The 20,372-nt window shown below is 43.2% G+C and overlaps 1 protein-coding gene across 4 annotated transcripts in view; it reads left to right on the top strand.

Moving 5' to 3' along the window:
• Positions 1-1,710: 1,710 nt before the first annotated feature.
• kdm6ba (lysine (K)-specific demethylase 6B, a) overlaps positions 1,711-20,372 on the top strand; it is a 152,980-nt gene continuing 134,318 nt past the window's right edge. For 3 of the 4 annotated variants that reach the window (XM_036957915.1, XM_036957914.1, XM_036957920.1), the window contains exons 1-3: positions 1,711-2,343; positions 9,025-9,175; positions 9,288-9,322. The gene's annotated coding sequence lies outside the window, so the exon portion shown is untranslated. The remainder of the gene's footprint in view (positions 2,344-9,024; positions 9,176-9,287; positions 9,323-20,372) is intronic. The other variant, XM_036957916.1, reaches the window with a different exon arrangement.

Here is a 20,372-nt window from a genome sequence, read left to right as displayed (position 1 = left end):
ACAGAAGACACAGTAACACACAGAGACATTCACAACATCCAGATGTCACTAAGGAAGATCAAGGAGTTCAAGCCCTAATGTCTAAATATTATTGTTTATTTCTTGGGATGGAAAAACACATTCAGTGTGAATTTAAATTACTAAAACCTTGATAGAAAGTAGAGTGAAAATATATATATTTTTTAATAATATAATCTTTGAGAATGAACAATCCCCAAAATAAAAGAGAAGACAGTCAGGGAGAATTTCAAATTCCAAAAAACTATTAATTTAGCAGTATTGATGTTGTTATTACGTTTCAGCAAAAGAACACCGCATTAGCCATGGCATAATGCACAGAATTGCATTTTCTCTCAGCTCCATGGCAGAATCCAGCTCCATCTCAAATCCAGCGCCAACTCCTCCCATTGCCACGCCCTCTGCCACACCCACCACCGCTGGTGGTGATCCAGAAAAAAACCCTGCTGTGTGTGTATGCTTCAACTTTCTGCGTTTGTTTGTAGGATTGGCAAAGTGCTGAAATGTCTGATTGGCACATTTTATGTCAGGATGGCAAACTGTGTGCATACACACACACACACACACACACACAAAGTGCTTAACGAGATGAGATGGAAATATTTATGCTAACACATTTTCTCAAAGTGGAAGTAGGAGGGGCATTCTAATGAACTAAATCAAGAGACATTTGCTGAGCGAGTACTCACACTAGACACACACACAGGCACACACACACACTGTAAAATGCTTCAACACAAAGTTATTCAAAGGAGGGGAAAACAAGAGAGGGGCTAGGGAGAAAGGGAAACAGAAGAAACGGTTGTGAAGGAGGGAGGGAGTGAGCGCCTCCCTCCAGTTCAAGGCCGTATTCAGGTGGGAATGCCTTCTGAAAGAGACGGAGAGACCGTTAAGGGCCTCTTTATGTGGCCCAGGTCTGGGCTGTGTGTGTGTGTGTGTGCGTGTGCTACCAGTTGTTGTTCGGGAGCTCATAGCAACATGCTGAATTCAAATTCAAATAAGCTTTTAAGTTCCTCTGAGGCAGTGTTGCAAGGGAAAGTGTTGGCTCAGTCTTGTTTGTTGAAAGCGAGAAACGCATTTTTAATTTGAGATGAGAAAACTCTCAACGTAACATGTACAGTCGTTATTGTGCATTACACTTTCTGAAGAAGAGGAGTGTGTGTGTGTGTGTGTGTGTTTCAAAGGGTCAATAGTAAAAAAAATCACCTTGTCTTTTACAGAACTCCTCTGGTGTTTGTTTGAGGCATTTTCTATTGGAAGCAAACCTTTCCAGTCTGCTTATTCAATTAAATGCTGTAAAACGAGATCCACTATTCCTAGAGAAATGTTTTGTAAAATCCAATGTGCTAACCCTTGATAGTGTGTTTAGTAAACTAACTATTATCCACGGTGGTGAACTGGCCTGTTATCTAAAGGAAATCACTATATAAAATCACTTTATAAATCCTAAATGCCCCTTATGGACTTACATTATGTCCAACTGAAATTATAGCAGAAATTATTGATCAAACCCTCAAATAATGGAAAAATCAGGGTCATTTGTGCTCTGAAGAATAGAGGCTAAGAGCATTTCAGCAAGCCCTACAGTGTGTTTGCCAGTGAGTAATAAGGCTGGCAGTTTATGTCCAAGACTCGTCCACCAAAAATAAACCTGCATGAGAGGGAAAGAGAGAGAGAGCGAGAGGGAGGGAGGAGGAAGATAAGAGCCATTACAACAGAGAAGAGTTGGGAAAACAGTATGCGTTTCAATTGATTAAGAACTGCGCAATTTCTTAGTATCCATCGCCGCTTTGGTCTTGGTGTCCTAAAATATATTAATATCTAAAGGCTTGTTTGGATTGAACATGCGTGTGGCAAACCCGCCCGCGGTGCACGCATAGCCTATACCGGCGGTTGTAGCAGCTACGTACTTCGCTTGGCGATTTTGAAACGGAATGTTCAATTCTTCTGCGAGAGGGCTGTACATTCATTTTGGAAGACGATAAGCAAGATTAGAGATTACTGTACAGCTTTGAAATTGTGCAACAACACGAGACTAATCGTTGTGCCATGCCCATGGCTGATTCTCTAAATGCTCTCATCTCTCCCAAGCAACGATTTCATAATGTGTCTGCGTGTACAGTTTCTGCAAGACGACATTTTCTAAATGGAGTAAGGATTTTTGACACATTATTCAGCTATTACTTAATTTGGGGAACGGTTTTGGGAGGCTACGTGGCTGAACGAACGTCATTCGTGTGGAAAGAAGATGTGTTACGACGTTATTTTTTCTGTTACAGTGTGCAGCAACGGCACCTCCCATGAGAAAGCAGCATGCACAAACAGGTACGATAAACGATGTTACTGTTATAGACTAATTAACACAGGCTTATAATGTTGCATAATTAACCAGAATTGCCGTATCAGAGAATGTTTACCCAAAATTAGATCTAGGACGAATGGCATTGAGTTAATGCCTACTTTATAGGCTACTGGTATGCTATGTCCAACGCTTGTAACCAACGCGCATAATCATCTCTTAATTAGGATGCATTGTTCCAAACATTTATTAGGCAGGCTACTACAACGTCACAAGGTAGATGAGAAGTTTCCTATTCTTTGCCTAAAACTACTAAGACGTAGGCTTTAGGAAAAGTAGCAAACGCATTTTGCATGTTGCGTTTCTGCCAGCTGTGTTTTATCCTTTCACAATTAGTAATATCGAAAGTGTTTACAATATGGTCATCTGGTTACAATAACGATGGGTTTACGGGAACCCCGTATGAGTAGACGATGTTGTAATCGCCTAGTGACGGGCTGGTGTGCTGCTTTCGGTTCAACCTTTTTACTCTTCTAAAACGTGATCAAAACCTACATGTGGCTTGAAGTTGTATCTTTCTCGGTGGTGCCAGGGTCCAAAATGTCCTGTCTGTGATATTTAATGAAATAATGGTTAAGTAACCGCGGCCATTGAATGAAATCTGGGCCTTCCAGTGTTCGGGGAAGGAGTGTCGCATTTTCTTTCTGAAATGTCATGTGGTGAAGTTGTGGCGGGTTCCGTAGAATTTCCAGGAAAAGCGTTTGAATTTGTTCAATGTAATTTTTTTCTCTCTCCATATTCTTGCCAGTTCTGTCTCCGCCCACTTGATTCACGTCCTTATTTTCGCCACTAGAGGACGCCACAGGTCTATAAAATGGGCTTGACGTGGCTCTGCCTGGCTATCGGGGTTTTCTGCTGGAAGTTTTTTAAAAGGTTATGGTTAGGCATTATGGTAAGGCAACATACACCCGAAGCTTTTATTTTGACGTTGATAGATTACCACCTAGCTTTACAGGAAGCCTACTGATCGTAACAGTTTGAGGGCTGATAGTTGGCACCCACTTCACTTGAAAAATAGTTTGCCCTACAGCCAATTCTGTCGAATCAAAATATTTTGCATAAAACAATCCGATTTCGACAGAAATATGTCTGAGACGCAAAGAAAGTTCAAGGAGAGGGGCTACAAAAATGATCAGATTAATATTGCCATTGAGAAAATTCAAAACGAGACATGACCTTTTTCAAGGGCAGTCTCGCAAAAATACGCATTCTTGTGTTCTAACTACCCGCTATTTAAAGCGTTCTGACCAAATTAAGGGAATCGTTCACAAACATTGCAACATTCTAAAATCCGATGATAGTCTCGGTAATGTGTTTTCGAACCTTCCCTTGGTCGTATTCTCGCGGGGCAGAAATCTAAGAGACCAATTGGTACACTCTTATTTACCACCCCAAGATATTCCTGAACAACGTCTATTTGCGCCCCTACTGGATGGAAATTACAAATGTAATGGCTGTGCTCAATGCACTTATATATGTAGATCCCTCAAACACCCACAAACAGGGAAATCGATCCCAATTAAAAGGTGTGTTCCACTAAAACGTGTTCCACTAAGGCAGTTATTTATCTTATAACTTGTCATTGTGGTAAAAATGATGTGGATAAAACAAAGCGCGAATTAAAAGTACGTATCTCAGAGCATCGTAGTACCATTAGGTGTAAACACTTTGCTTACCCAGTTGCGGCCCACTTCTTGGAGGCAGGCCACTCGATTTCGTCTCTGCGTTATATTGGCATCGAACATGTCACCCTCCCTAGGAGAGGGATAATTTATTGTTAAAACGAGAGTCTGTCTGGATCTTTAACTTAAAGACCCTTGCTCCCTTCCGTCTCAACGTATACTTTGGTCTGAAGCCATTCTTGTGATTATTGTGACTTTGCCATTGTAATTGTTTGTAAGCTTGTGTAGTCGAAAATGAGTTTATGATCGTATGCTATCCATTTGTTGTTTGTATGCTGTTCTTTGTATGCCATTTTAATATTTGATAATTAACCAATGATATTAGGCCACTCTTGGCCATGATTACAGACACCTGTGTCTTTTGACACTATATAAACGAGTCATCCTGCAGTGTTTGTGATTATACCCTGATGAAGACAGTTTGGCTGTCTGAGCTCCTAGTGTGCGGTCCTCTTATTTTCACGTTTTCTACTCCGCTAGCCAGCACCTCGCCTAAATAGTTGTGCGGTTTTTTTCTTCTTCTATATTATAACCAGTAGTCACTAAAACAATACTTGTAGTTGAGATTAAATCAAGTCAAATTGTATTTGTCAGATGCTTCGTAGACAACAGGTGTAGATTAACAGTGAAGTGCTTACTTACGGGTCCTATACCAACAATACAGAGTTAAAGAGAAGATACCAAATTAAATAGAAATAGTGACAAAATTCAAACATATTGGGTGCGTTCGTAAATTCAGAGCGTTTTTGCTCCGGAGTGTTCAGAGCGCACACTGGACGTTCTGGCCGAGGAGTACATTCTGGGTTGATCTGAGCGTTCTGACCTCACAACGGCACCCAAGCTAACTGGCTAACGTTGGCTAACTTGCTAGCTACTTCCAGACACAAATGAGAGAACAGCCGCCCAAGCAGAGCTGATTAGACGGTTTCATGTTATCCAGAGCGTTGGTGACTGTAACGTTGCTGCTGGCAACAATTGAATTATGATTTTTCTCCGAGGTTTACTGACACTTGTCATATTCAAGGGGTTTTGAGCGTTTGTATATTCCTCAGTTATTCTGCGCTCTGGCACCCGCAGAGAGGGCTCTGAAATCGGAGTAGATAGCCAGAGTGAATTTACGAACGCACCCATTGACGCAACACACACTCACACATAGACACACTTTAACATTCTTCACATACGCTACTCTGTTTATTATCTATCCGGATTGCCTAGTCATCTTTACCCCTACCTACCTGCAGTGGCCATTTTAGCATGTACATCTTGTTGGGGAAAACACATTTGGGGGGGGGGGGGGGGGGGGGGGGGTGCATGCCAGCAAAGCTACTAAACAATACATTAATTGTTCTAAAACGGTGACACATGTACAGCAACAGAATTCAGAACATGGCCCGTTCTTACATTATTCTCTGTGTACACCAAGTCAGAACCGTAGGATAAGAAAAGGGAGCATATAAGCAGACAGTGAATGCTCTTACAATGCTCTTACTCTTTCGGATGGGACGTTAAACGGGTGTCCTGACTCTCTGAGGTCATTACAGATCCCATGGCACTTATCGTAAGAGTAGGGGTGTTAACCCCGGTGTCCTGGCTAAATTCCCTATCTGGCCCTCAAACCATCACAGTCACCTAATAATCCCCAGTTTACAATTGGCTCATTCATCCCCCTCCTCTCCCCTGTAACTATTCCCCAGGTCGTTGCTGCAAATGAGAACGTGTTCTCAGTCAACTTACCTGGTAAAATAACAGGTAAATAAAATTCAATGATTACATTTCTCTAAAACAGGTTATAGGCTACATGTGACCCACCAAGTCAGAACCGTAGGTGAAATTAATTAAGAGGTGAAAATAAACCAAATTATTAGGGTGAGGCACATGGGCTACTAACAACTTACTACACAACATACACTTAGTATTACTTTCTTAGCTACAGTATACATATTTCCCTGGCATATTACATAATTTATGCATCAGTTTACAATACATTTTTGGACTCATCTTGTTGTGTTGTGCTCACTTGAACAGGAAGGTGGAGCGGCGGTCCTTCATTGGAAAATTTTGTCATCAAACTTTGTCATCAAAGTCTGGCATTTTCTGAATGTATGGTGCTTTCAAGACAACTGGGAACTCTGAAAAAAACAAGGTCGAATGATGATAACATCAGTGATCTTCAGGTCGTAGATCGAGAAAGAGGCCCAAGTTCCCGATTTACAATTCCGAGCTGGATGACTGTTCAAAACGTATTTTCCCAGTCTGAGCTCAATTGTTTCCCGAGTTCCCAGTTGTCTTGAACTCACTGAAGTCAGATTTCCCAGATCCGAGTTAACAGTTGTTTTGAGCACGGCAGAATTCATGCTGGATTGATAGCATGGCCAATGTTGCTCTACCCTTAGATTTGGCGGTGATGTAGTTTCCCCATGAGTGACAGAACGCTGAGCCAATCATGGCGCAACTAGAGAACATTACCAACCCCTACGCTACGTATTTTCTGCTGGCTACCCCACCACAACATAAAGCACTGAGCTGCACCTGCGTTTTGGAGCTGTCTTACTAAAAAAAAAAAAAAAAAAGAGACCATGTTTGTATGCGGCTTTATTAACTTATTTTTGCAAACTGATATATGACACATATTAATTCCAAAATAACATGAAAGACAGGCAACCTTTTTTTAGCTTAAAATGTAGGGCTCAAAACCCACCCTGAATGTTGGGTTGCCACCGCCTACATGCATATATTACCTGCACATATTACCTGCACATATTACCTGCATATATTACCTGCACATATTACCTGCACATATTACCTGTAGATATTACCTGTAGATATTACCTGTACATATTACCTGCACATATTACCTGCACATATTACCTGTAGATATTACCTGTACATATTACCTGCACATATTACCTGTAGATATTACCTGTACATATTACCTGCACATATTACCTGTACATATTACCTGCACATATTACCTGCACATATTACCTGTAGATATTACCTGTACATATTACCTGCACATATTACCTGCATATATTACCTGCACATATTACCTGCACATATTACCTGCATATATTACCTGCATATATTACCTGCACATATTACCTGCACATATTACCTGCATATATTACCTGCATATATTACCTGTACATATTACCTGCACATATTACCTGCATATATTACCTGTACATATTACCTGTACATATTACCTGCACATATTACCTGCATATATTACCTGCACATATTACCTGTACATATTACCTGCACATATTACCTGCATATATTACCTGCACATATTACCTGTACATATTACCTGCACATATTACCTGCATATATTACCTGTACATATTACCTGTAGATATTACCTGTACATATTACCTGCACATATTACCTGCATATATTACCTGCACATATTACCTGCACATATTACCTGCATATATTACCTGCACATATTACCTGCACATATTACCTGCATATATTACCTGCACATATTACCTGTACATATTACCTGCACATATTACCTGCATATATTACCTGTACATATTACCTGTACATATTACCTGCACATATTACCTGCATATATTACCTGCACATATTACCTGTACATATTACCTGCACATATTACCTGTAGATATTACCTGTACATATTACCTGCACATATTACCTGCATATATTACCTGCACATATTACCTGCATATATTACCTGCATATATTACCTGCACATATTACCTGCACATATTACCTGTACATATTACCTGCACATATTACCTCGTACATATTACCTGTAGATATTACCTGCACATATTACCTCGTACATATTACCTGTACATATTACCTGCAAATATTACCTCGTACATATTACCTGTACATATTACCTGCACATATTACCTGTAGATATTACCTCGTACATATTACCTGCACATATTACCTCGTACATATTACCTGCACATATTACCTCGTACATATTACCTGTACATATTACCTGTACATATTACCTGTACATATTACCTGCACATATTACGTGTACATATTACCTGCACATATTACCTCGTACATATTACCTCGTACATATTACCTCGTACATATTACCTGCACATATTACCTGCACATATTACCTCGTACATATTACCTGTACATATTACCTGTACATATTACCTCGTACATATTACCTGCACATATTACCTGTAGATATTACCCTGTACATATTACCTGCACATATTACCTGTAGATATTACCTCGTACATTTTACCTGCACATATTACCTGTAGATATTACCTGTAGATATTACCTCGTACATTTTACTTGCACATATTACCTGTAGATATTACCTCGTACATATTACCTGTACATATTACCTGTAGATATTACCTCGTACATATTACCTGCACATATTACCTGTGCATATTACCTGTACATATTACTGCCTCGTACCCCTGCACATTGACTCGGTACCGGTACTCCTTGTATATACTGTAGCCTCGTTTTTGTTATTTTATTGTGTTACTATTTCCTTTTTATTTAGCATATTGTTCATATTTTTTAACTCTGCGTTGTTGGGAAAGGGCTCGTAAGTAAGCATTTCACGGTAAAGCCCTACCTACACCTGTTGTATTCAGGGCATATGACAAATGCATTATGATTTGATGTGGCCTCGAAATGCTCACGTGATACAATCAGGAATCCACTAGAGACCGACACACACTCCGACAATACTCCGTCTAAGTGTCTCCTGCGTTTAGAAATGGCTGAAGCTGCTGACATAAACATGCTGGGGATGTTGTCACATGTTCAGGATAAGTGTGTTAATCTATAACAACAAATGAGCACCATTATTACTAACCGCAATGCTCTTGTGAGCTCCCTGATTTCTCCTCAGACACACAACTCAAGTCCTTGCCTGTCATGCCAGGCCTCTAGCCTTCTCTCCAGTTCTAATGTCATTGCACTGACGTGCTTCTCTATTCACAGCGGAACAAGGCCTAACATGATGCCACGGCCTCGGTGTGCTGTCGGCATGGGCCAGCCTGGCATCACCTGAACAAACATTAAAGATGTTAACACCACTGTCAGGGGCTTTGCAGCCACAGCAAAGAGCCAATCATAATGAAGTGTGGGAATGGTAAGTTTGGCGTCTTATCAAGTGATATCATTTGATTCTATTTTTTAAAATTATTTTAAGAAAGTGGATTTGAGAGCGTTTGACCGAATGATGTGACGTTTCTCTCCTGCAGCGGGGCCGTCTGGTTGGAGCACGCAGTTGGCCCGGGTAAGGAAGTGTGTCTGTACGTTTCTGTGCATTTATACAAATGCTGATGTTGTGCATCTGTGTTTGCGTCTGTCACTGTTTGTATACAGTGACTATAGAAAGTCTCCAGCCCCCCCTTTTGGATTTCTTCACATTTTATTGTGTTACAAAGTGGGATTAAAATGGATTTAATTGCCATTTATTGGTCAGTGATCTACACAAATACTCTCATGTTAAGTGGACAATGACATTTTTTAAGACTAATAAAAATGAAACACATTATATGTTAGAAACACCTTTGGCAGCGATTCTTGGGTAAGTCTTATAAGAGCTTTGCCCACCTGTGTTGTGCAATATTTGCCCATTATTTTCAAAATTCTTCTAGCTCTGACAAGGTGTTGGGGATCATGGCTAGACAGCAAGTATTGCCATAGCTTTTAAAGCAGATTTAAGTCAAAAGCAAACTTGGCCACTCAAGAACATTCACTGGATTCTTGGTAAGCAACTGCAGTGTCGATTTGGCTTTGTGTTGTAAGTTATTGTCCTGCTGAGAGGTGAATTCCTCTCTCGGTGTCTGGTATAAAGCAGACTGCAGCAGGTTTTCCTCTAGGATTTGCCTGTGCTTAGCTCCATCCCGTTTATTTTCATCCTATAAAATCTCCCCTGCCTTTCCCGATATCAAGCATACCCATAACATGATGCAGCCACCACCATGCTTGAAAATAAGGAGGCAGTTACTCTGATATTGTGTTGGATTTGCCCAAAACACAAGACTTTGCATTTAGGCAAAAAAAGTGTATTCCTTTGCCGTGTTTCTACTTTAGTGCCGTGTTGCATACATATTCATGTTTTGGAACAATTTTATGATGCATATTTGTATTCTGTTATTTAGGTCATTATTGTGCAGTCACTACAATGTTGATCCATCGTTTTTCTCCCGTCACAACCATTGAAAGGTTTTTAAATCACCAATGGCCTCATGTTGACATCCCTGAGCAGTTTCCTTCCTTTCCTGCAGCTCAGTTCAGAAGGACGACTGCATCTTTTATGTGTCTGGGTGGTGTGATACATAATCCACAGCATATTATTAACTTGACCGTGCTTAAATATGTATTAGGTATTTGATTTGTTATTGTTACCCATCTACCAATCACTGCCCTTCTTTATGAGGGATTCGAAAAGCTCCATGGTCTTTGTAGTTGAAGATGTATGTATGTCGGACAGAGCAAAGGGGTAGTCATTAAAAAATCATGTCAACCCCTATTAATTCACAGAGTGATTCCATATAACATATTATGTGATTTGTTTAGACAAATTTTACTTCTGAACTATACTGAACAAAAAGTGTTGGTCCCATGTTTCATGAACTGAAATAAAATATTTGCCATATGCACAAAAAGCTTATTTCTCTCAAATTTGGTGCACAAATTTGTTTACACCCCGTTAGTGAGCATTTCATAATCCATCCACCTGACAGGTGTGGCATATCAAGTCAAGAAGCTGATTAAACAGCATGGTTATTACACAGGTGCATCTTGTGCTGGGGACAATAAAAGGCCATTCTAAAATGTGCGGTTTTGTCACACAACACGATGCCATAGATGTCTCAATTTATTTCAATTGTCATGCTGACTGCAAGAATGTCCACCAGAGCTGTTGCCAGATAATTAAATGTTAATTTCTCAACCATAAGCCGCATCCAACGTCGTTTTAGAGAACTTGGCTGCATGTCCAACCGGCCTCACAACCGCAGACCACGTGTAACCACACCAGCCCAGGACCTCCACAACCGCCTTCTTCACCTTCCGGATCGTCTGAGACTAGCCACCCGGACAGCTGATGAAACTGGGGAGTAGTTCTGTCTGTAATAAAGCCCTTTTGTGGGGAAAAACTCATTCTGATTGGCTGGTCTTGGCTCCTCAGTTGGTGGGCCTGGTTGCCAAGTGGGTGGGACTATGCCCACTCGTGAAATCCATAAATTCGGGCCCAATGAATTTATTTAAATGGACTGATTTCCTTTTATAATCTGTAACTCAGTCAAATCTTTGAAATTGTTGCATGTTTGCGTTGATATTTTTGTTCATTATAATTTAGGCTTGCCTAAACAAAGGGGATGAATACCCCATCTCGTAGTTATGACACTGTTATTAATTATTAATTAGAGTATTTTTTGTGCAGCTCATTGACAACAACAAAAAAGTCAATTAAATCTATTTCAGTCCCACTTTGTAACGCAACGAAATGCGGGGAAAGAAAGTTCAAGGGTGTGTAAACTTTCCCTAGGGACTGTATGTCTGTATCTGCTTGCACTGCTACAGGGGGACCCGAGGCCTGCTCCTTCTCCGTATGTATGTCACCGAGGTGATCACAGCTCAGTGCTATTAATGAGAGGTAACGATGGAGGGATGATGGACGGGAGAAAGAGAGCGAGAGAGATCTCTGGTGTGTTTTCTGGCCACTCCTCCCTCGTTCACAGCAGTGGTTATCTGATGTCCTCCTGTGACTGGGCGGTCTGATCTCTGTGTGTGTGTGTTTTGGTTTTGGCTCACTCTCACTGTTAACAATTTCATACAAATCTCTTGACGCCTGCAAAGGGAATCCAGTTGTGTGTGGTCGATTTGATTTGCACTGTAACTGGGCGGATACCCTTGCTATCCACTCTCCTCTCTTTCGCTCTATCGCTCGTCCATGTTTCTCGTTCTCCCCTCTGGCTCTCTCTCTCTCTTTCTCTCTCCCTCTTTGTTAAAGCATGACAACATGTCACAGGAGAGCTCTACGTTGTGTTTCTATGTGGGTGCCAGAACACACACACACACACGACGTTCAGCGTTTTGGCCCTGTGCCGAGAGGCCCTGTCTGGGAGCAGCTTATTTCCTGGAGGGGAGCGAGCAGCCCAAACAAGCACACACACACACACCTTGTAACACCCCACACACCCTTCTCTCTCTTTCTTTCTGTCTCTCACACACACACACACACACACACACACACACACGTACGCCCCTGTCCCCCTTCTCCCCAGGACCCCACAGAGTCACACCTGGGTCTCTCAGTCATTCAGCCTCTCTTTCAGCTATATCACATTACCACTGGGTATTGAACATGGTCGAGCACACATTGACTGCCTGCCAAACACTGTGGCTTTGTGTGCATGCGCGTATGTGTGTGTGTCTGTGTGTTGAAGTGGGAGGTGTAGATAGAAAGTAGTTACTGGTCTTAAAAGACCTAAATAATTCGGAGGAGGTACAGGGTAGAATCATGTGCACATGAGAAGCATAGGTTGTGTGTGCTGATACAGAACGTGTTATTTCTGTCTGAGGTTTGCTGTTTTGTTGATTAATATCTCATCTTTCCTTAAATTGTTACTGTTGTCTGGCTCTGTAACGGTTGACCTTGAATGCAGTGTGTGCGTGTGCGTGAGAGAGATGCGGGACTGTTTCTGGGAAATCCAGACCATAAACCATCAGAAGGTCGAGTTGAGCGCTTGCGTTAATCACCATGACAACCCTGTCCATCAGCAGCCATCACACACACACACACACACACCAGGGTTTCCGTTAGGAAAATGTGGCGCCGGACAACTTGACCGGGAAGATTTTAATTGGCCATTTGAGAAATGTACCGGACCCATATGCATTGGGTGTATAACCCGTTAGGGCGTCGACCCACGGGGGCGTATCTTTCCTTCAAAGTCTTACAGTCATCATCATGAATCAAGTCGACATTCTACTGGCAAATCCTTTTTAATCCTTGTCATATGAAGAGAAATAATGAAGAGAAATTATAGATAAAACGTATCGGTGCTCATCAGCCATTGGACATAAAGATTCCACACCAAGTTGGAAATCGCAAATTCAACAATGAGTCGTTTGGAAGGAATCAGTGGCTAACTGCAGGGGTTGCACAGAAACAACTAACGTTAGCCTGCTATTCAATGGAGTGGCCGTGTGTGTGTGTGTGTCCCTGAGTTCCCACCATAAATCCATAGAATGCCAGACTTTGATGACAAAATTTGCCCACAAAGGACCGCTGCGTCACCTTCACAAGGTGAGTCCAAAAATAGATTGTATGCTGCTGCATAAATGATGTAACATGCCAGGGAGATATGTATACTGTAGCTATGAAAGTAATACTAAGTATATGTTGTGTAGTAACCTGTAAGTAGCCCATGTGCCTCACCCTAATAATTGGGTCTATTTTCACCTCTTAATTTCACCTACTGTTCTATCTTGGTGGAGCACCTATAGCCTATAACCTGTTTTAGAGAAATGTATTCATCGAATATTGTAAGAGCTTTCATTTTCTGTTTATATGCCCCCTTTATTTATCCTACTGTTCTGACTTGGTGTACAGGGAGAACACTGTAAGAACGGCCCGTGTTCTGAATTCGCTGTACATTTCAAAAGTGCTGAACTAACGTCCGTCGTTGCTTGATCATTAATGTCTTAATCGACATTACGTATTGCCTCTTATCCGCTTGTCGTCCCTTTATGCCGTAGTTTGTACATCTCAATTGTCAGTAGAAACCACATTAGTCATATCAGCTCTATTTTTTTAAAGGCAGTAAATGAGGCTGAATAAACAGTTTCGCTGATAGACAAGGCTCCGCTGATAGCCAGGTGTAGCTGTGGTAAGGTGTTGAGACAGCTTTATGTAGGCCGTCTGTGGGCACCGTTTGTCAGTGCTATAGTGCAATTCATGTATTGTTTAGTGTTGTGTTGTGTAGTGGCCTAGCTGGCATGAATCCCACAATTATACATTTTTTCCCCCACCAAGATTTACATGCTAAAATCGCCAATTTGACACAACTGTGGGAAGCATTAAGAGTCAACATGGGCCAGCATCCCTGTGGAACACTTTCGGCACCATGTAGAGTCCAATATCCCGACGAATTGAGGCTGTTCTGAGGGCAAAAGGGGAGGTGCAACTCAATATTAGGAAGGTGTTCTTAATGTTTGTACACTCAGTGTATACTTCCATTCATTTTTTGAACTTGTACCAGGCTACCTTCAGACGAGATTCGCGGGCGGCCCGAGAGCAAAACAACCGACAAGTACGAGTTCGTGAGAGTCTCACCTCTCCATATCAGTGTGTAGCCCAAACTGTTCAGACGCCACAGACAGAAGTTGGCAGATCGGCGGTACCGACTACAGACGGTCATTTTGTGGTCGTATTTGATTGTAGGTCAAACCGTTCAGACTCGCAGACATTTTCATGAGAAGACACATTTCCGGGACCCCTCGTGGTCTGACAAACATCACTGTGGCTCGGCCACCTTCCACCGCAGATGCGGAAGGCCGCCGTTGGCGGATGTGGTGGATTGAGACGCGTCCCGTGCAACAACAACAACAACAAATATATATCTCAGGCTTAAACAGACAGATTTTGATGTGGATGATATTATTATGCTAATTATATATAACTTTGTGTCATTTTCATTCTGGTTTTTATGACTAACCACATGACCATGATTTTGAGAAATGAAAACGTTCAAATTGAAATGAAACTGTTCCACGGAAATGGGCATATGAAATCACAACTGGCACGCAGAACGGCACACATGTTAGGAGAAATGGGAAGCTTTCCCCAGACTTGAAACTTACACGCGCCGAATATGAAGTCTTTATAAAATAATTGCCTCCGTGTTTCCATGGTGGGATTTTGCACGCTGCCTCAAGCTCACATTGTTAAGTGGTGGGTGAATAGGAGGCACACTTCAATAACCAGTTGAGAAATAAAAATAGTAGCTATTTTTAATCGTGCACCAAAACAGTTGAATTTATCGGCTTTAAATTATTTTAAAAAATATTTAAAAAATTGGCTGATGGAAACCCTGACACACACACACACACACAAAGTCTTCTTCTCAGACATCTGCATATTGTCACCTTCACTCTCCTTTCACTCTCTCATCTCAGTTGCTTTCTTCCTTCTTTTATCTCTCTCTCTCTCTCTCTCTCCATACCCCTTTAACTCACTGCTGTTGCTCTTTATTTTAATGACTGTGGCTGGATACTGTAGGACCACGAATCCTTAACCAGACAAAACGGATACAGACACAGAGAGAGAGAGAGAATGTTGGGGGGATAGATATTTATAGAGAGAGAGTGAGGGATAGAGAACTGACTCAAGACTGCTGGAGGGAGGTGGCAGGAAGCTGTGAGACCAGAGAAGAGAGGAGGAGCTGGAGCGGCTTTCGTACACCTCCTTCACGGAGCGAGGGAACATAGCATCACACTGAGGGAGGAGGAGAAGAAGGAGCCGAGAGAGGAGGAGGAGCTGACATCATCCACTGTGCCCACCTGCTGAAGACATGGGCACGCAGCAGACATCGTGTGTGTGTGGCAGTGTATTAGTGCCACTTGATGGGATCAGTTACATTAATGGGCTGGTTTGTGTGATCGAACAGGAGAGCGGAGAGAAGAGATGGGCGCCTGTCAACGAGAGATTGAAATAAGATGGAGTGACAACGAGAGTGAGAGGGATGAGATGGGAGCGCTAGAGAGAACATGAGGCTGTTAGAGAGTAATGTGATGAGAAGGGAGGGAGAGAGAGACGGATGTGATGAGATAGAAGAGCTCTCCTCTGCAGTGCATGTTATCTAATATACCCCCCCTCCCGTGTGAAACAGATTTTACAGAGAGACAGAGGGGTAAAGAGAGAGGAGTAGAGATAAACAGAGAGAGAGAAGTAGAGGGAAGCAGGGTTTGACAGCAACAAGATCTCATAGTTTCCCTTTGAAATTCCACGTCAATTCTGCAGCGTTCGTTGTTCGTGGTTACAGGGTTCATTCTGCGGGGTTACAGGGTTCATTCTGCATGGTTACAGGGTTAATTCTGCATGGTTACAGGGTTCATTCTGCAGGGTTACAGGGTTCATTCTGCATGGTTACAGGGTTCATTCTGCGGGGTTACAAGGTTAATTCAGTTCATTCTGCATGGTTACAGGGTTCATTCTGCATGGTTACAGGGTTAATTCTGCATGGTTACAGGGTTCATTCTGCAGGGTTACAGGGTTCATTCTGCATGGTTACAGGGTTCATTCTGCGGGGTTACAAGGTTAATTCAGTTCATTCTGCGTAGTTACAGGGTTCATTGTGCATGGTTACAGGGTTCATTGTGCATGGTTACATGGTTCATTCTGCGTGGTTACAGGGTTCATTCTGCATTGGGGCGGCAGGGTAGCCTAGTGGTTAGAGTGTTGGACTAGTAACCAAAAAGTTGCAAGTTCAAATCCCCCAGCTGACAAGGTACAAATCTGTCGTTCTGCCCCTGAACAAGGCAGTTTACCCACTGTGCCTAAGCCGTCATTGAAAAGAATTTGTTCTTAACTGACTTGCCTAGTAAAATAAAGGTACAAAAATATATATATAATGGTTACAGGGTTCATTCTGCTGGGTTACAGGGTTCATTCTGCTGGATTACAGGGTTAATTCTGCATGGTTACAGGGTTCATTCTGCTGGGTTACAGGGTTAATTCTGCATGGTTACAGGGTTCATTCTGCTGGGTTACAGGGTTCATTCTGCGGGGTTACAGGGTTCATTCTGCTGGGTTACAGGGTTAATTCTGCATGGTTACAGGGTTCATTGTGCGGGGTTACAGGGTTCATTGTGCGGGGTTCAAGGTTCATCCTGCGTGGTTACAGGGTTCATTGTGCGGGGTTACAGGGTTCATTGTGCAGGGTTACAGGGTTCATTGTGCGTGGTTACAGGGTTCATTCTGCGTGGTTACAGGGTTCATTCGGTTCATTCTGCGTGGTTACAGGGTTTATTCTGCGTTTTTACAGGGTTCATTCGGTTCATTCTGCGTGGTTACAGGGTTTATTCTGCGTGTTTACAGGGTTCACACGGTTCATTCTGCGTGGTTACAGGGTTCATTCTGCGTGGTTACAGGGTTCATCGGGCGGGGTTACAGGGTTAATTGTGCATGGTTACAGGGTTCATTCTGCGGAGTTACAGGGTTCATTGTGCGTGTTACAGGGTTCATTGTGCGGGGTTACAGGGTTCATTGTGCGGGGTTACAGGGTTCATTGTCCATAGTTACAGGGTTCATTCTGCGTGGTTACAGGGTTCATTCTGCGTGGTTACAGGGTTCATTCTGCGTGGTTACAGGGTTCATACTGCGTGGTTACAGGGTTCATTGTGCGGGGTTACAGGGTTCATTGTGTGTAGTTACAGGGTTCATTCTGCGTGGTTACAGGGTTCATTGTGTGTAGTTACAGGGTTCATTCTGCGTGGTTACAGGGTTCATTCTGCGTGGTTACAGGGTTCATTCTGCGTGGTTACAGGGTTCATTCTGCGTGGTTACAGGGTTCATTGTCTGTAGTTACAGGGTTCATTCTGTGTGGTTACAGGGTTCATTGTGCGGGGTTACAGGGTTCATTGTCCGTAGTTACAGGGTTCATTGTGCGGGGTTACAGGGTTCATTGTGTGTGGTTACAGGGTTCATTGTGCGTGGTCACAGGGTTAATTCTGCGTGGTTACAGGGTTCATTCGGTTCATTCTGCGTGGTTACAGGGTTTATTCTGCGTGGTTACAGGGTTCATTCGGTTCATTCTGCGTGGTTACAGGGTTCATCGTGCTGGGTTACAGGGTTAATTGTGCATGGTTACAGGGTTCATTGTGCGGGGTTACAGGGTTCATTGTCCGTAGTTACAGGGTTCATTCTGCGGGGTTACAGGATTCATTGTGCGTGGTTACAGGGTTCATTGTGCGGGGTTACAGGATTTATTGTGCGTGGTCACAGGGTTCATTCTGCGTGGTTACAGGGTTCATCGTGCGTGGTTACAGGGTTCATCGTGCGTGGTTACAGGGTTCATCGTGCGTGGTTACAGGGTTCATCGTGCGTGGTTACAGGGTTCATTCTGCGTGGTTACAGGGTTCATTCTGCGTGGTTACAGGGTTCATTGTCTGTAGTTACAGGGTTCATTCTGTGTGGTTACAGGGTTCATTGTGCGGGGTTACAGGGTTCATTGTCCGTAGTTACAGGGTTCATTGTGCGGGGTTACAGGGTTCATTGTGTGTGGTTACAGGGTTCATTGTGCGTGGTCACAGGGTTAATTCTGCGTGGTTACAGGGTTCATTCGGTTCATTCTGCGTGGTTACAGGGTTTATTCTGCGTGGTTACAGGGTTCATTCGGTTCATTCTGCGTGGTTACAGGGTTCATCGTGCGGGGTTACAGGTTTAATTGTGCATGGTTACAGGGTTCATTGTGCATGGTTACAGGGTTCATTGTCCGTAGTTACAGGGTTCATTCTGCGTGGTTACAGGGTTCATTCTGCGTGGTCACAGGGTTCATTCTGCGTGGTCACAGGGTTCATTCTGCGTGGTTACAGGGTTCATTCGGTTCATTCTGCGTTGTTACAGGGTTCATTCTGCGTGGTTACAGGGTTCATTGTGCGGGGTTACAGGGTTCATTGTGCGTGGTTACAGGGTTCATTGTGCGTGGTCACAGGGTTAATTCTGCGTGGTTACAGGGTTCATTCGGTTCATTCTGCGTGGTTACAGGGTTTATTCTGCGTGGTTACAGGGTTCATTGTCTGTAGTTACAGGGTTCATTCTGTGTGGTTACAGGGTTCATTGTGCGGGGTTACAGGGTTCATTGTCCGTAGTTACAGGGTTCATTGTGCGGGGTTACAGGGTTCATTGTGTGTGGTTACAGGGTTCATTGTGCGTGGTCACAGGGTTAATTCTGCGTGGTTACAGGGTTCATTCGGTTCATTCTGCGTGGTTACAGGGTTTATTCTGCGTGGTTACAGGGTTCATTCGGTTCATTCTGCGTGGTTACAGGGTTCATCGTGCGGGGTTACAGGGTTAATTGTGCATGGTTACAGGGTTCATTGTGCGGGGTTACAGGGTTCATTGTCCGTAGTTACAGGGTTCATTCTGCGGGGTTACAGGGTTCATTGTGCGTGGTTACAGGGTTCATTGTGCGGGGTTACAGTATTTATTGTGCGTGGTCACAGGGTTAATTCTGCGTGGTTACAGGGTTCATTCAGTTCATTCTGCGTGGTTACAGGGTTCATTCTGCGTGGTTACAGGGTTCATTGTGCGTGGTTACAGGGTTCATCGTGCGTGGTTACAGGGTTCATTGTGCGTGGTTACAGGGTTCATTCGGTTCATTCTGCGTGGTTACAGGGTTTATTCTGCGTGGTTACAGGGTTCATTCGGTTCATTCTGCGTGGTTACAGGGTTCATCGTGCGGGGTTACAGGGTTAATTGTGCATGGTTACAGGGTTCATTGTGCGGGGTTACAGGGTTCATTGTCCGTAGTTACAGGGTTCATTCTGCGTGGTTACAGGGTTCATTCTGCGTGGTCACAGGGTTCATTCTGCGTGGTCACAGGGTTCATTCTGCGTAGTTACAGGGTTCATTCGGTTCATTCTGCGTTGTTACAGGGTTCATTCTGCGTGGTTACAGGGTTCATTGTGCGGGGTTACAGGGTTCATTGTGCGTGGTTACAGGGTTCATTGTGCATGGTTACAGGGTTCATTCTGCGTGGTTACAGGGTTAATTCTGCGGGGTTACAGGGTTAATTCTGCGGGGTTACAGGGTTCATTGTGCGTGGTTACAGGGTTCATTGTGCATGGTTACAGGGTTCATTCTGCGTGGTTACAGGGTTCATTGTGCGGGGTTACAGGGTTCATTGTCCGTAGTTACAGGGTTCATTCTGCGTGGTTACAGGGTTCATTGTGCGGGGTTACAGGGTTCATTGTCCGTAGTTACAGGGTTCATTGTGCGTGGTTACAGGGTTCATTGTGTGTAGTTACAGGGTTCATTCTGCGTGGTTACAGGGTTCATTCTGCGTGGTTACAGGGTTCATTGTGCGTGGTTACAGGGTTCATTGTGCGTGGTTACAGGGTTCATTGTGCGTGGTTACAGGGTTCATTGTCCGTAGTTACAGGGTTCATTCTGCGTGGTTACAGGGTTCATTGTGCGGGGTTACCGAATTCACAGTATTCACAGTATTCACAGTATTTACAGTATTCACACGCCTTGATAGAGCGTTGTGAACTGCACCATAGTACATGGGTCTAAGCAGCATGCCTCAGCGCCGAGCATCATGACTTCG

Source organism: Oncorhynchus mykiss, chromosome 21, assembly GCF_013265735.2.
Source record: "Oncorhynchus mykiss isolate Arlee chromosome 21, USDA_OmykA_1.1, whole genome shotgun sequence".
In the NCBI taxonomy this organism is placed as follows: Eukaryota; Metazoa; Chordata; class Actinopteri; order Salmoniformes; family Salmonidae; genus Oncorhynchus; species Oncorhynchus mykiss.
The sequence above is the reverse complement of the archived record's forward strand: the minus strand, read 5'-3'. Positions and strand labels throughout refer to the sequence as shown.